Below are 18,291 nucleotides of genomic sequence, written 5' to 3' on the forward strand. Positions count from 1 at the left end.
TAACTCGATTTAGAAACTCACCATCTAAAATATGCTGCTTTGTGAAGTTAGCATACGAATTCTGTGAGGTTCAAAAAAAGGACCTTTGAAGAATGAAAAATGGTACTTAGATTATGAAACATTCTTTGATTTGCCCGTGCGAAATAAATAAACATTGCTTCGTGCTCATACCATCTCCGGAAACCCGCTTTGTTGTCGATGCGTATAATGGAAGAGGAGAAAGCGTTCTCTGTTCGAAGTGTTGCTTCTAAAAACAAGAGAAAAATAATGTGTGTGGTAGTCTAAACATAACTAGAGTGATTACTCTGGTTGGTAGAGTGAGTCCATTACCTTTATATTTACTATCAAGAATCGTAGGGTTGAGGGGTAGTATTCTTCGTAAATCCAGTTTATCGGTTTGCTGATTGTGTGAACAAAAACAGATACACACAAATATGTTTAAAAAATCGTGGATTGACTGTTTGAACCCTACTATAATAGTTTCGCTTTAAAGATAAGCTTTAAAGATAAGCAACAACGACCGCAACACCACCACCCTGCTCGCCAACCTCGCCAACCTCGGACTCAAGCAGCTGGTTTCCACCCCCACCCACCTCGCCGGACACACACTTGACGCCGTCTTCTCATCCAGCAAAGACATCGCCTTCAGCCACGCCACTGGACTCCACTGGACGGACCACAGCTGCATCCACTTCACCTTCAGAAGAATGACGATCCACCACCACCAGCAACCGGTGGCTCGAAGAAGCTGGAACAAGATCACAGCTGACCAGCTCGCCGCTTCCCTGAGCCAGCTACCCCCCGCCAGATCAGCGAACCCCAGCCAGGCCGCCGACAACCTCACGAAGTGGATCAACAACTGCGCAGACAAACTCGCCCCACTGAGGACCCCGCCTAGCAGACCCGGCAGCAAGAAGGCCCCATGGTTCACCGACGAACTCAAGAGCTCCAAGAAGAACTGCCGAGCCCTCGAGAAAGCCTGGAGAAGGGAACCAACGCCGGACAACATGACCGCCCTCAAGCTTGCCACCCGGAAGCACCACCAACTGATCCGCGCCACTAAGAAAACTGCATTCAAGGACCGGCTGGACAACAACTCGCACAACTGCAAGGAACTCTTCAACATCGTCAAAGAGCTCTCCAACCCCAACGCCGGAAACAACGACATCACCCCATCGCAAGACCTCTGCAACTCCCTCGCCTCCTACTTCCACAACAAGATCGCGGACATACACAACAGCTTCAGCACTCAACCGACGCACGCCACAACCGAACCACCGCCCCCCACCACCACCCTCCACGCCTGGACTCCGATCAGCACCGAAGACACCATCCGCAGGATGAACTCCATCCATTCCGGATCTCCGACCGACCCCTGCCCTCACCACGTCTTCAACAGGGCCGACGCGGTCATCGCACCCCACCTGCGGGACATCATCAACACCTCCTTCGACACCGCCACCTTCCCGGAGAGCTGGAAGCACGCCGAACTCAGCGCCCTACTCAAGAAACCTACAGCGGACCCCACCGAACTCAAGAATTACCGCCCCATCTCGCTCCTCCCGTTCCCAGCCAAAGTCATCGAGAAGACCGTCAACAAGCAGCTGGCCGCCTTCCTCGAGACGAATGGATCCCTCGACCCCTCACAGTTGGGCTTCCGAGCCAACCACAGCACCGAGACCGCCCTCATCGCGGCCACCGATGACATCCGAGCCCTGATGGACAACGGAGAAACAGCGGCCCTCATCCTCCTAGACCTCTCCGCGGCATTCAACACTGTCTGCCACCGCACCCTAGTGCAGCGCCTCAGCAACGTCGGAATCCAGGAGAAGGCACTGGATTGGATCATCTCCTTCCTTGACGGAAGAACACAGAGAGTCCGTCTACCACCGTACAAGTCAGAGGCCACCGAAGTCATCTGCGGCGTCCCTCAAGGATCCTCGCTGAGCCCCACCCTCTTCAACGTCTACATGAGCCCCCTCGCGGCCATCGCACGCCAACACAACCTGAACATCATCTCCTACGCTGACAACACCCAGCTGATCCTCTCCCTGACCAACGACCCCGCCGCCGCCAGAGCCAACCTTCATGAAGGGATGAAAGACGTAGCCGAGTGGATGACGACCAGCCGCCTGAAACTGAACTCAGACAAGACGGAGGTCCTCATCCTGGGCTCCTCAACCTCCGCCTGGGACGACTCCTGGTGGCCCCCCGCCCTGGGCAGCGCACCCAAACCGATAGACCACGCACGCAACCTGGGCTTCATCTTGGACTCCTCCCTCACCATGACCAGACAAGTCAACGCCGTCTCCTCGTTATGCTTCAACATCCTGCGCATGCTACGGAAGATCTTCCGGTGGATCCCCACCGAGACCAGGAAAACGGTCACCCAGGCCCTCATCCCCAGCCGACTGGACTACGGCAACACCCTCTACGCCGGAACCACCGCCTAGCTCCAGAAGAGACTCCAGCGGATCCAGAACGCCTCAGCCAGACTCATCCTCGACATCCCACGACACAGCCACATCTCCGGACATCTGAGAGACCTGCATTGGCTCCCCGTCAACAAAAGAATCACCTTCCGCCTCCTCATCCACGCACACAAAGCCCTACACGATCAAGGCCCCAGCTACCTCAACAACCGCATCAACTTCTACGCTCCCAAACGACCTCTCCGATCAGCCAGCCACACCCTCGCCGCCGTCCCTCGCTTCCGAAGAATGACAACGGGAGGAAGGTCCTTCTCCTACCTGGCCGCCAAGACCTGGAACTCCCTACCGACCGACCTGCGCCTGACCCAAGACCACCTCTCCTTCAGGAAGAAGCTCAAGACCTGGCTATTCGAGCAGTAGCAGCACTCCCCCCCCCCCCCCTAGCGCCTTGGGACCCTCCGGGTAAGTAGTGCGCTATATAAATACCTGTGATTGATTGATTACCTTTGCGTTCATTGTGGTAAAGACCGAGATTCTGGTGCAACGTCGTTCCGGAGATATTTGGTTGAAAAGTTCAGATAAGGTGTCGCTGAAAAAGTACACATATAATTATGAATGTTCTATTACCTAGTGCAGATGGCGAAAGCTTAACTAAAACCATGCCTGAGTTCAAGTTTACCATTATTACATGGATGTTGATTGTATACTTTAAAGTGGTCTTCGTTGGTAAAGAACCGAGAATACGTCTACCGAAGTGGCATTGGTATCTGTATGGGAAACGGAAAAAATCTGTTCAGGTTAATGGTTCTAAAAGAAGAACTTTGCGAGACTGGTGATGGTAATGAATAAGTACCTGTGTTGTAAGATTACCGGGTACTCTTTACGACGTTGACCTCTAATGTAATTCGATGCGGGGTCTCTATACCTAAGGTAACAGAGAGGATAATATATTCAATAGACGGTTACAAATGACTGAGGTTGGTAAGATTATAAAATGACTGGAATACCTGAACTGCGAGAATACGCGCCTGAACAATCGGCGTCTGGGTCGTGAGGACACGAAACGTGTTCCTTCGCGGTATTGCCTGCGTTGAAAGGTGTGGAAGTTAAAGACGGAGTGCGGAAATGACTAGATACTTTGCGATGATAAACATGAAAGAGTTACTGCTGGAACGAATACAGTGCGAAGCACTGAATGTTTCGGGGAGTTACCTATGTAGTACTGTGAAATGAACCGATGCCGAATTTAGATTGATGATGTAAAAAATATAAAGAATATAAACACGGGCTTTAGTGGAATGCATTGATTAATAGATCATGGACAGTGAAGAAATACTATGATATTTAAGTTGGACTGGTATATGATGGGAATACCTATGGAGAAAATGATTAACAGTAGAGCAAGTCGGATAGCCTAATGAGGTTAACTGACTGTAGGTTCCTAGTAGAATAATGAATATAAAAGGTGTTTATTTGGTGTAGGTGGAAATGCATTGATTTCTTAGATGACTATGTAAAGATATGGAACATATCTCTTCATGATGTGTTGTCTGATAATTTAAACTTCATAAAAATTTAAGTTCGGGGACTTATGCAACGTCCCTAGAATAATGTTGTATGTATGTATAGATAGATACCGGTTAGTGAGTGACAAATTAACAAATTAACAATTCAAAGATTATTTGTGGGTGGACAGGCTTTCTCTAAGCGTAGTGAGTCTCTATATATGAAAGTTTTCAAGGATATAAATATTACAGAAAACAAGACATGTCTATTTTGTCATTGAGACCTTTCGGTGTTTGAGTTTGTAGAAAGTCTATCCAGCAGATTTCTCTTTGCGAGAGCCAGGTTTCATTGTCTCGGTCTAGTTTAATTTGTATCTGCTCCAGGACTTGAAATCTTAGTTGCGGAATTGTGTGTTTCATTTCCGTCCAATGAGTTACTAGACTGGATGTCAAGCTCTTGTTCCGTATTCTGCTCTTGTGTTCTGTGATCCTGACTTTTATTTTTCGCTCAGTTTTCCCTATGTATAATTTTCCACAAGGACATTTTATACTGTAGATAACATACATTGAGTTGCAGTTCGTTTGTTGTCTGAGAGTGATTCTTTTACCAGTTTGAGGATGTTTTATGTATGGTCCTTCCATTACATTGTGCCTTTTTCTAAGACATTGAGTTGTTGTTTGTTCAATTTTTTTGACGATATGTTAATTGCTAGACTCTGTTTTTGCTTCTCAAGTTCTGGCTGATTGTGTCCTTTTCCACGCCGGGTCTTCCGTTTCCTGATGCTTCCGGAGCCTTTCCTGTTGAGGGGCCCTTGTCTAAAAAACTCTGCTGTTTGGGTGTTGTGCTTGTTGTAGCTAGTTCAGTTTGAGTTGTGTTTCCAGGAGCTGTTGTAGCTAACGGTTGATGAGTAGTGGACAAATCCTTATCTGAAACTACACTCTCCTGAGAGGATGATACGAATTTTGGTGGTGGTTTTCTCCTAGCGTACACTTCTGCCCAAGTGTAAACTTCGTTGAGTTTATAATCTATCGTATCTCTCTTGAACTTTCGTAATTTCATTTCTTGTGTATCCTTTTCATATTTGTCTAGTTTGTCATTCAGGTCTTTTAAAGTAGCTGATAGCTCATGCTGTTCCATTTGTTCTCTTCCTCTAACTCCTTAATGGTTTTCGCTAGTTCTTCTACCAAAAGTAATATTAGATCCAGAGAGCATTTGTTTAATATAGAGCACCATTTGTCCATGAAATGTTTGTTGTATTGGAACTTGTAAAGCATGGGTTTGATTGAAAGCCTTAATCCACGAGGAATCCTTTGGACTTTGTGATATTGTATTAAGGTTGAGGCGTGGAGTTTTTGGTTAAGTACTCTCCTTGAGGTGAATTCCAATTGTCTCAATATTTGAGTCACTGATCCTCTTTGTGTGCTGAAAGATCGGATGTCTGTAATTAATGAATATATGTCAGAAACTTGTGCTGATGTATATGTTTTTGTTTCTGCCTTGTTGTCCGTTATGTTTGAGATTGAATCGAACGACATTTTTTCTCTGTGGTGGGTGCTGCTTCACCGTTGGCTTGTGAATGAATGCGAATATGAAGGGTTGTGAAGTGCACTTCACAACCCTTCATATTCGCATTTAGGGGAGATGAAGGCAGCACTCAGTGGCAAGATGGTGGATGCCGGAACGAGGTAAAGAGCGGCGGCTCACCCGATACTATCCCCGAGCATTGCACCTGAGGAGGCCCATCATCAGAGCCCGCAACGCATCCATGGACTGGCCTCCACAGCTGCCGCTGTTGTGACTGCGAGGTGAGCCTGCTGTTGGTGCCAACATTTCTCTGCGCTGAGGGTGAGACAGCGACTAGCTCCAGGGCATAACAGTGAGGGCCAGGATGATTGTGTGTGCTCTGCAGCCTTGAGGTCCTCACTCATTGGAACGGGGGGAACGAATGCCAAGGGGCCCCCTCCATCTATCTCCCGCGAAGAAGATGAGGCTCAGGCCCCTCAATGGAGAAGAGGGGAGGAGCTGGAGATAGTTTGGAGGCCATCAACCCACTTCACTGTATGGCAGTAGCTGTGCTCCATGGTAAAATTGCGGTGGCCAGACCACGCTGAGGAGCTGAAGCTCCCTTGATTCCTCCCCCGAGCCCAGCATCTGAAAAGACCCATCACCACAGCCTGCAGCTCTCCCATGAAGTAGTCTCCATAGCGGACACCCACCGCGACAGAGTGGTGAGCCAGCTGCAGATTCCTGCACGCCCCAACACTGACTGTGAGAGAGTGGATAGCTCTCTGGCCTTATTGCACGCGGCTAGGGTGGCTGTGAGCGCCCTTCGACCCTCTCGTATAGGAAGGGAGAATGAAGATCGATAGTCCACCACTCCCATATTCCATGTGGACGATGAAGATGTGGCCCCCCCAATGGAGTAGCTTCAAGAGTGAAGAGACCCACCTAGAGACCTACGACTCACCTGCCTGCCTTGTAGTCCCTCATTTGCTCACCTGACTATTGACCTTGATGGCACCATTTCCTACGCCCTCTGCCTGATAGCAGTATATCAGGTGGCAAAACTGTGAGTCACCCTGGTGCTTTGCCCTGTTTCTCTGCCTTCCCATCATGCTCTGAGTGCCCTCCGCGCCCTCATATACACAGGGCAGCCGATCCGCCGCTGGTCCTTGCCTGTTGTTTGAGTCCTAATTTTGGGGGGGGGGAATCGGTCTGCCTCCCTCAGATGACTGGGGGGCAGGATTCTGGCGACCGCACACTCTTGCATGGCTCTGTGTTTGGGGGAGAGCAGGAGGTTTAATGAAGGGCCACCCTCAATTTCTGGTCTGCAAAAACGGTCTGCTGTGTGCCCCCTCAACGACTCCACATCTGCTGAAGGTCCTATCTGGAATTCATTTACTCTAGCAGTGTGTTCTTGGAAGTCTTGTGACTTGGAGGCCTTTGGCCAGACTACTCAAGTGCTCCCAACTAATCAAATGTAACAACCCCTTGTAATCAGTTACTTTGCTGCCCTTCATCCAACCTTCCAGTGCACGCGAGTACAAATTCACACACTCCATCCAAGTCTCAGATTCCTTCTTCTTAGAATTTCTAAACTGCAGTTTGTACTGCTCTGGAGTAAGTCCATACCTGAGACATAGTGCTTCCTTCATATTGGGGTAGGTCGTGGCACCTGCTAATTCTAAGGGCTCTAGAGCACTCCACCCAGAGGCCTCAAAATGTTTCCACAGGCCCGCCCCCAATGCTGTTCAGGCACACCATTCATTCTCAATGCAATCTCATAGGAAGTAAACCAGGCATAAATATCCTCACTCCTATTGTAATTCTGTACCAGATCCTTGGGAATATATACTTTACCCCTATGCACTGGCTGCGCACTGCCACCCTTTGAACTGGCATCCACCTCCTTGGCTTTAAGATCCAGTTCTCTCATGCTCAACTCATGAGCCAGAAGCAATTTCTTTTCCTCCAAGGTGCGGGCACTTTTGCTCTCCTCCGCCGCCTTTTCTCTGCCTTTATCCATTTCCAATTGCTTCATTTTTATCTTCATGACTTCCAAGTCACATTCTCTCACTCTTTGATTCTCCTCTAACTCTTCTTGGGTCAAACCCCTACCGGAATGTTCACTGCCACTGCCAGCCCTTGAGCCTATTCTGCTCACTGGCAGATCTGTGATTTGAAAACCATCCACAGCATTCACATCATTTCCCTCTTGTGCCTCCCAATGGGCCTTCAAGATTCTCTGCAACTCCTCTTTCCTGAAGGTACTCTTTACGGGGCATTCAAACTCTTGGCAGAATCTCCTAAGATTGTTTGCTCTGTAGGAATACAAGTCTCCAATGACAAACACCAATTCTACTTCTGCCCCCTCACTGAGTGCCTTTCCTTTCGTAGACATGATGCTTTGAAGAGTTTACTCAAAAATAGAACCAAAATCAAAAACAGTAGTATGTGGTGGCATAGTGGTCTGCATGCACCAATCACTGTGGATCTAGTACAAATACAAGTTAAAATCCCCACCGCTGACCAACAATGTTAGAACTGGGGGTCTCTAGTCGGCAGAGGTAGGTACCACTGTCCAAATAGGGACTCTTGCTTCTAGTCAGGGTAAGGAGGAAACCCTCTGAGATAACCCCTGCTCACCCTCTAGGTAGCTTGGCACAAGCAGTCAAGGCTAATCAGAAGGCAATGTGTAAAGTATTTGTACCAACACTCACAGTAACACAGTGAAAACACCACAAACTGACTCCACAACAGTTTAGAAAAATAAAGGTATTTAATCTAAACTACACAAGACCAAAACTATAAAAAGCCAACATACACAGTTCAAGAATATTGTTGCAAATGAGTTCTTAAGGTTGCAATAAAAATAATCCAGTTACTTGAAAAGTTCACAGTTGCGTCACGTTTAGTCAACAGTACCTTTAGATGCGACAAAGTTCCAAAAGCAGAAGCTGGTGCGGTGGAAAACAAGCGATGCGTTGCTCCTGAGACCTTGGGGAGGCGATGCGACAACCCTGCTGCGGCAGCGGGCGTGTTGCGACGAATCCGGTCTATATGGGGAGGAAGGCCACTTGTATGGGTTCCGGTGCGTAGGTTCCGTAGGAGGTTTGTTCTCGCAAAGGCACGATGCGACGATCTCGTAGGGGCTGCGATGATCTCCAGGGCAACGATGCGCGATCCAACGGCGATCTCTCTCTCGCAGCTCCTCGATGCGATGGTTCTGCGACGATGTTCGCAGTGACGTGATGCGGTCCGCAAGCAAGCGGTGCGGCGATCTCACCCAGCGACGACAGGCTCTGCGACGACACTCGCAGTGATGGTAGTCTTCCCTCACTGGTCTGGTGCGTCCCGCAAACGAAGGATGCGACGGCTCTGGCAGCGGCAACTGGCGCTGCGACGATCTCGGTCTTCGTAGCGGCGGGAATTTCCTCGCACTGTCGGGGATGCGTTCCGCAGCGAGCGATGCAATAACTTTTCTGTAGCAAAGTCTTTAAAGCGTGATTTCCAGCTTCCCACCACAGGTACAACTTCCAGAGTCACCACACATGAGCCACGTACTCCAGGAAGGACAGAACTCTCTGAGTAGAGCTCAGGGGAAGCTGGGGCTGAAGTCCTTTTGTTCCTGGGACTTCAAAATAGGGAGCCAGCTCATCTCAGGCCCTTGGAGATTCCTTCAAGCAAGGGGACACAGCACAAAACAAGGTCCTTCCCCTCTCCTTGCAGCAAAGCAACAGCAGGGCAATCCAGCAGAGCAACAGCTGGACAATCTTCCTTCTTCAGTTTCAGCTTTCTCCTTGGCAGATGTTCCTTCGTGATTCCAGGATGATCTAGTTTTCTGCTGTCAGGGGCCTGTACTTATACCCCTAAAAGTCTTTGTTCTCTTTGTGTAAGTGGGCCCTGAGCCCAGTCTGAACCAGTTCTGGGTGATTCGTGAGCACTTTGTTTTTCTGGCTTCTCCTTTCCTTTCAGAGTGAGGGGCAGGGTCGTCAGACGCCCAGCAGGAGGTGGAGCCAGCATTGTGGAAAGCAGGCACAGCCCTATTCAGGCCCAGTTGCTATCTCCTCTCACCGCTCAAGTTGTAAATGCAGTCATTCAGCCTAGGGCTGACTCAGCCAACCTCCTGGGGAATCCCCAGCTCCTGTCACTCGCAAACCAGACAGTCAATACACAAACAGGCCAAGGCACACAGAAAGGTCAGACAAGAGAACAGCAACTTTCTAAAAGTGTTGTTCTCAAACACAGGATTTAAAAACAACCTTTCCTAAAAGATGTGTTATTAAATTCGGAGTTCAGGGATACCAGACTTTTATGTCCTATCTTGTTCCTATGGGAAGATATGGTGGTAGCCACTGTAGGCAGCATCCCCCATGTTAACCTGTGGAGCAAGATAGCCTTACAATAGTGAAAAACGAAAATGGCTGTAATTCACGACCAGAGCATGTCACCTGCACCAGTACATGCTCTACCTTTCACATACACTGCACCCTGCCCAGGGGGGTACCTTGGGCCTTCCATAGGGGTGACCAATGTGCACAAAAAAGGAAGGGTTAGGCCTGGTCAGTGGGGACACTGACCAGGAGGACATGGCAGTTCGCAGACTGCACACAGGGACTGCGGTAGCAGGCCTGAGACACCATGTTAGGGCTACTCATGTGGGTGGCACAATCAGTGCTGCAGGCCCACTAGTAGCATTTGTCATAACCAGCCCTGGCACACCCAGTGCACTTTACTAGGGACTTCATGGTGATAGAAATATGCCAATCATGTATATCCAATCACAATAACAATTTACACAGGGAGCACTTACACTCTGGCACTGATCAGCAGTGGCAGAGAGTCCAAAGCATCTAAACCAGCAAAAACGAAATCCAGCACAGCATCAAAAATACAGGAGGTAGAGGCCAAAAAGACTGGGGAACCACGCCAAAGATGCCAGGTCTAACAACCACCATCCGCACCAACCGCCTGCTCTCCTGGACCAACATCAACAACAACTACACCATCAAGACCATGAACACCATCCACTCCGGATCTCTGTCAGACCCATGCCCACACCACATCTTCAACAAAGCCAGCACAACCATTGCACCCCATCTCCGGAAAGTCATCAACATCTCCTTCAAGACAGCAACCTTCCCAGAGAGCTGAAAGCAAGCCAAGATCAATGCCTTACTCAAGAAACCCAAGGCGAACCCCAAGGACCTCAAGAACTTCCAGTCCATCTCCCTGCTCCCATTCCGGGCGAAGGTCATCGAGAAGACCGTCAACAAACAACTGACCCGCTACCTCGAGGAGAACAGTATCCTGGACCCTTCCCAGTCCGGGTTCCGCAGCAACCACAGCACCGAAACTGCCCTCATCGCCGCCACCGATGACATCAGGACCTTGATAGACAAAGGAGAAACAGCGGCCCTCGTCCTCCTGAACCCGTCTGCTGCCTTCGACACAGTCTGCCTCCGCACACTACGAACACGCCTCCATGCCGCCGGGATCCAAGAGAAGGCCCTGGACTGGACCACCTCCTTCCTCACACAGAGCGTCGGCCTTCCCCGTTTCCGCTCCGAAGCCACCGAGATCATCTGCGGTGTACCCCAAGGCTCACCCCTCAGCCCAACGCTGTTTAACATCTACATGGCACCACTCGCCCACGTCGCCCGACTGCACGACCTCAACATCATCTCCTATGCCGACGACACCCAGCTGATCCTCTCCCTCACCAAAGACCCCTACACCGCCAAAACCAACCTCCACGAAGGAATGAAAGCCGTCGCTGAATGGATGAGAAACAGCCGACTGAAGCTGAACTCGGACAAGACGGAGGTCCTCCTCCTCGGATCCACCCCTTTGGCCTGGGATGACTCCTGGTGGCGGACCGCACTGGGAACAGCTCCAACACCCACCGACCACGCACGCACGCAACCCAGGGGTCATCCTTGACGAAGAAGGTCAACGCTGTCTCTTCCTCCTGCTTCAACACTCTCTGCATGCTCCGCAGGATCTACAAGTGGATCCCCACGGAAATGAGAACGGTCACCCAGGCCCTCGTCAGCAGCATGTTGGACTACGGAAACGCCCTCTACGCAGGAGCCTCCGCCAAACTCCTGAGACAGCTGCAACGCTTCCAGAACGCCTCTGCACGCCTGATCCTCAACATCCCTCGCCGCAGCAACACCACACCCCACCTGAGAGACCTGCACTGGCTCCCCGTCAACAAGAGGATAACCTTCATGCTCCTCACCCACGCACATAGGGCTCTCCACAACACCAGACCAGAGTACCTCAACAGACGAATCAGCTTCCACACCTCCACCCGCCAGCTCCGCCGACTTCGACCTCTCCACAGTCTCCCGCATCCAAAGAGCGACCTCCGGCGTCAGACCATTCTCACACCTCGCCGCCAAGACCTGAACACCCTCCCCATCCACATACAGCAAACCCAAGACCTGCTGACCTTCAGAAGACTCCTCAAGACCTGGCTTTTTAAACAGTAGCAGCATTCCCCTGCCCCCAGCGCCTTGAGACCCTAACGGGTAATTAGTGTGCTTTACAAATTATATGATTGATTGTAATTACTCTACGGAGTTTAATCGTGGCTGCTTCTTTCCATTGGTTAATTCCTACGTTGCTCTTCTTTCCTCTCTTCTTATTGGTTGGCGCTCCCGATATACATAATTTCCGGTTTATGTCAGGAGCACTGGACAACTACAGTCTACTTTCGCTATAGATGGTTATCTGTTTCATTAGGGACTACTTGTGTAATGTCCTTCTAGTAATTTAACACATGGTGCACATAACTTTTTGTACATGCATGCCGCGCTTCATGGTATAGCTATAGCAAGGCATCCGCTTTCATTTTTTTTATTCAATTATGGAAAATGTGCGTCTTGTTTTGTGCAGCTAGCTCAATTTGCTTTTTTATTAAATGATGGCGGCCACGCGTCTTGTGCACAGGTTGCCCAAATCGCAGGTTTTTGTTTTTTTTAAAATCTGAAATAATCTGCTTTAAACCCTCACTAAAGCGGTTTCCTTCTGCTTGGGTAGCGTGGCACAGTTTGCTACGGATCTGTTGTCCACCCCTCACAACCCTCCTGTCCGGGGACGAGGGTGCCACCAAGACAGAAGGCAGCATAGCGTGCCATAAGGCACAGCACTGCAAGGGGGTACGAGAGTTGTGTTGAAGTTAGTTTTATGTTCAGGTGATGAATTGCACACATTTTTTTTTCATTTTGCTTTCTCTACTTTACAATAGAATAGCCTGCAGCTTTACTTTGACTTTACTTACTGTGAGGTAAATATTTTAACTTTTTTTTCCCTTTTATTTCTCAGCATGACAGCAAAGCATGTCTATGTAAGCATGGCTAATAAAACACAATCTGGTCGCAAGGAGGGAACTAGGGAGGTAGTTGCAGTTTTGAGGGGGATTGTGACTGGGAGTCATTATTGGTGAGAGTTATGGGTGAGCGCCTACCTCACACCTCGCTATGCAGGCTTGCCTGCGGTGGTGGTGGTACGGTATTCTTATAAGGGCTTATTAAATAGGGGCTTGTGAGGGTACAGGAGTGTGGAGAGCTGCAGTGTTAGGGGCTTCTGTCAAATGAATTCCTTTGTTTAATGGTGGAGGTTTCTTCTCAGGGTGGTGGCTGAACCCGTTTTTTTTGGAATGTGTACAGATGAGGCACCGCCCCCCTGTCTGGAGCAGACTCCGGAAGGATTTACCTCCACCCATGTCTGCCACCGCAGGGATGATGCACAGTGCCACCCACCTCCAACGATGGTTGAAAACTAAAGAAGGGGCTCATTCTTTCTTTTTTTAAATGTGCTCATTATGTCTTGGGAAAAGCGTGCCACTTCAGAGTGCCAGGTCATTAATGCAAGGTATACATACAAACACAGTGGTCCGGTGATATTGAGATGGTAGCAGTTACACATATTTACCTCATATTGTGTATGTCATTTAGTTCATAAAGGCTTAGTGGAAGTGTACAGTCTGTTCCGTTCTCGACATCGGGGCTTCTTTCGAAGCCGCAATAATGTGCTCAGTTTGTATTTTGCCATATTTACACCTCTGAACATGAATTTTTTTTCGTTACTATTCACTAAAAGCCTGCAGTGACTTCAGGACTTTTTTGATGCTTGGAACCACTGCCAAAATGTGAATACAACTAAAAGCGTTAGAGTTGATTGTGCACTTTAAAAAAAGTTGAACATTTTGTGGGATTGAAAGGCATAAGTGTTTATGGGCTTCTGCTTCACAAACGCTGACAATGGTTCAAGTACCAATGTCAATCATGGTGTCTCTTCTCTGTGTGTTTTATATCGGGGATGTCCGAGGGCCATGGCTGGACACTAACACAGATTTCTTCTGGTCTGGTTGTTTGGAACAGCAAAATGACACTATTTTGATGCACAGGCAAAAGGGGCGCAGAGGTGTGCCCTTGGTGTTGATAATCTCCTAATTTTTATGTCATTCTGGTGGTTGCTGTTGCCAGGATCCTATGCAGGTCTAGTTGTGATGAGTCTATGCTTACTGTGGATTACATTGAGACGCCACTAAAGTGCTCATGTCTTTTAATCACTCAAATTTTTATTTTAAATTAGCTAGATATTGGTTCTGCTGCGGTGGAAGACGGTGGCAGTGTCTTCATACCGCTAGCTTGCTGAACGGGAAGAAATTCTTTTGAGTGACTGGCAGAGCTTTTCCTAATATTGGCGCTTTTTAGACACCTTCTAATTTTAAAACGACTTGTGCACGATTTTAGCGAGCAGTGCAGTACCAATTGTTTAATACTTATTTTAAATCATACCGGAGTGCTGGTCTCGATTCCATTTCCTGCCCGCCTCGGTCCGACTCGGTAATTCATTACCGTTGTGCGGAGGGCGGACAGGTGAGGGCCAGGCACTTCCAGGAGCGGTCAGCGCTCTAGTTGTCAACAGGGGGCTATTTAGCCATCGCCTTACAGGAAGCGCGCAGCGATTGCGCGCAGCCTCATCTCAGCCGAAGACCAGCCAAAGAGCTGCCCGTCTGCGCCCGTCCGCGACAGGACGAGTCGACGGGGCGGCGTTTCCGCACTATGCAGCCCATTTGCGCGGCCAAACACATCAGGTATGAGGCATCTTCCCTATTACAATTAAGGCAGCCCATCTCCCCTTGCTACAGGGATGATAAGAGGCCCTGTTACGAAGGACCCATTTCATGCCTAAAATGCCATTATTCCTCCATGAAATTCAATGATGTACACAAACCGACTATGTCACCTGATGATATGCACTGTATCCTTATTAACGCTTGTTCCATGCCTAAACACCAAATAGAGATCTGGGACCTGATACATTCCCTGACTCCAGATATCTGTTTCATTACTGAAACCTGGTTAAAGCCTCACACGATATCTGCCATTGCCCTGGGAGTACCAATGGGATACAAACTTCACCATTCAGACCGCCCTGAAAAAACAAGTGGCGGCATTGCCATAATCTACAAAGATTACCTCAAACTGGATATTCTAGACAAACAATGTTGTAAAGAATTGGAAATAATGGTCTATAGAATTACCTTCCCTAATAGAAAGACCAGTAAGGGAAAGGGAGCACTCATATACAGACCACCACTTACTTGCCCTAGCTTTTCTATATCTCTCTTAGAGATATTAGGCCCACACATACGGGCCAATGAGGACTTCCTTCTCCTCGGAGATTTTAATATACACACCGATCAACCTGAATCTATGGGGACCAAAAGCTTGTCTGCTGATTTGACAACCATTGGCCTCACACAAAAGAATCAGGGTCCCACACATGAAGGTGGACACTGCATCGACTTGATATATACCAATTTTGACAATATATCTTGTAACGAACCAACCCAATTAGATTGGTCTGATCACTTTTTATTACAATTCACTATTTTTAAAACTAATAAAGGCTCCTATAAGAAATCCTTACCCCCTACTATGCGCAGACAGTGGCACAAACTCACACTGGAGGCACTACAAAAGGTATGGGAAAAACCCGATATTAAAGATACTGATCATGTAGAACATAGCTTAACTATGTTTCAGGAATCACTCACTGTAGCCATTGACAAAATCGCCCCTCTGAAAACATTTAGGCAATTCCCTGTGGCTAAACAGGAAAAATGGTATACCGAAGCTCTCAGAAAAGAGAAGCAAGAATGTAGGAGGATAGAGAAGAGATGGAGAAAATCACACTCAGAGGATTACAAGAAGGCATATCATGCAGCCCAAGCAAACTACTACAAACATATTAAAGCTGCCCGCAAAAACAACATTGCCCAACAGCTCGTGGAAGCTGGTAACTCCCCTAAAGAACTTTATAGGATTCTTGAAACATTTGTCAAGCCTATGGCTTGTGTAAGTCCAGATGACTTCTCACAAAGTTTATGCGAAGAAGTCTCCCTATACTTTGAAAATAAAATAGAATCCATTTACGATAAAATCTTAGCATCTCAAACAGACAATGACACTCTGACTGCTCCCCCTCCCACTGAAAACACCAACTTCACGCTGACTACATTCCCTCCTATCAACAATAAAGAGCTTTTTACATTAATGACCCATGTAAAATCCGGGTCCCTGGATTACCTCATCCCTGTCAAAACCCTAACCTCCCTCAGTACCTTGTTAGGTCCCCACATTCAAGATGTAATTAATCAGTCTGAGAGAGCGCAATTTGAATGAAAAATATATCTGTACCATATTTAGAAGCATATCGCATAAGCGTAGAAGTTGTAACATGAAGGAGCACTTGTAGCGTATAAGTTAGCCGATGTAACCTAAGTAATAGGAATTGTATCTGTATTCACTTTAGAATATGCATTAGAAAGACCGTATATATATTGGTCTAATATAGAAATGTGAAAATGCTTAAACGTGCTAAACTGAATATCTGTATGTAATCATTAGAAGGAGAAAGCTGTGAATTATAAAGCGAAGAAATGTGTAGAAACGAGAATGTAAACGTTGTATTTTATGTAACATGGATTCAAGTATAATCACCGATTCGCTAATTCGATTATATATATATGTATGTGTGTTAAAGGTTATACTGTGTAGACGAAGGAGTTTTAGAAAGTGTGGTCATGTGTGATTTTAACCTAATAGGCCAAAGCGTTCGCAAGAGTGTAGTCCACTGCATATAATTTAGTGGTCTCACAGGAAGAGGGGGATAGCCTTGATCTGTACGTGCGAGACAAGAGTCAAAGGTCTTGCTAGATTTAAGGTGACAATGCTGGACGAAGTTTATGGCCTAAGTGAGATAAGAGACGCTTGGAATTTGGGGTCTTGTTTAGAAATGACCGTTCACAGGACCAAACGAGGTTACGAACACAAACGTAAAGAATGGAACTCTGTTGAGGTGATAGACTTTGCTCTGAAAGTGTCAACTGGAATGTCAATGAAGTCACCAGCACGAAGACGAAGATGGCGCCTAAGAAGCAAGGTCAACTTAACGGACGACGCGAAGAGATGAAGCTATGGAAAAACCCAAGAATGAGAGAATGTGTAAATGTATACGTGGTGGGCGTCAAGGGGCGTTCCACCCATACTGTGATTGTGTATTTAGGGACAGCACCCTGGGGAGAAGATAGCGCAGATGGCCTGAGGAGTCAGAGAGAAAGAGCAGAGCGCAAGAGAGCAGTAGGCCGAGGACCCTTAGAGAGCGGATGGGTAGGCAGAGAGGGTACTGTTTCTCGATAAGTTACCATTAGAGGCTAAGAGAGTTTGAACTTCTTTGGAAGTCAAACTGCTGACACCTTTTTAGGTAAGGAACTTGCGAAGTAGGGATGTCACCTAGTATAGAGTAGGGACAGATTTAACTTGTTATTCTCTTTTATAGATGACGTAACGGATCCACTTTGTGTCTATGCTTTTAATTTGTTGATTCTGGAATTGATCTTAATTGTATTCTTTTGTAGACTTAGATTCTTTAGGGAATTTATGTTCCTTTTTGTCTCTGGATACTTGTTGAATCTTATCCTGAGAGGATTGTGTATGCAATTGATTTTGATTTTATATTAAACTTTTAAACTTTATCAGTCGTAAGTGGTTCTTCAGAGTTGCGTCAGTCTATGGGGTTGATTTAACCTATGTGGGGTTGCCTTTTACTCAATGACAGAAAATAATCGATCCAAAAGAAAGAATGAGATGGGTATCTAAGTAATCAGAAAGGTATCAAAATCTCATTCCCCGCAGTTGGTAGCAGAGAAAGATGGTTTTCTTCTTGAGGAAGACAACCTAGGTTAGGTCTAGATTACCCCAAGGTCCCTAGTCATCGACGACCAGAAGAAGAATCCCTGCCGAAGAAGGTGCTGACGGTGCGAGAGAAAAGCAGCAGAGTCGGTCAAGAGTGAGTATAAGGGTCATGCGTTGCCAGATTGCGGTGTTTTGTGTTGTACCTGTGTTGTAATGTCAAGCGGAGTTGAATGCCTGTAGTGTGATTGAGGGAAGGTTGTGAGCGCGCGCAACCGGATAAAATCTTAAGATCCAGTGAAGGGCTTAAGTGGTTCGGGTGTATCGAACACCCAGAGTAATTGTCTACCATTGTACGGGGGTCATGAGGTACCATTGATCGCCCTTAGGACCGATGATAGGGGGAGTGACAGAGTGAGTGTATGAGTAACGGACGCTGGTCGGACGTTTACTGTGTGTAAGTAACCTATCAGTTAAGGCGAGCGTCTGAACGTGAGAGGAAAGACGTCTCGTCCGTTGAGGTGACAATTACAGTTAGACTGTGGACGTACAGTCAAGAAAAGTGATCGCTTTGATGGAAGTAGTCATTTTTCGGCGTATGAATGAAAACGCATGCAAGATCGTGAGACGAGTTGAGAGAG

Source organism: Lissotriton vulgaris, chromosome 6 (assembly GCF_964263255.1).
Source record: "Lissotriton vulgaris chromosome 6, aLisVul1.2, whole genome shotgun sequence".
NCBI lineage: Eukaryota > Metazoa > Chordata > Amphibia > Caudata > Salamandridae > Lissotriton > Lissotriton vulgaris.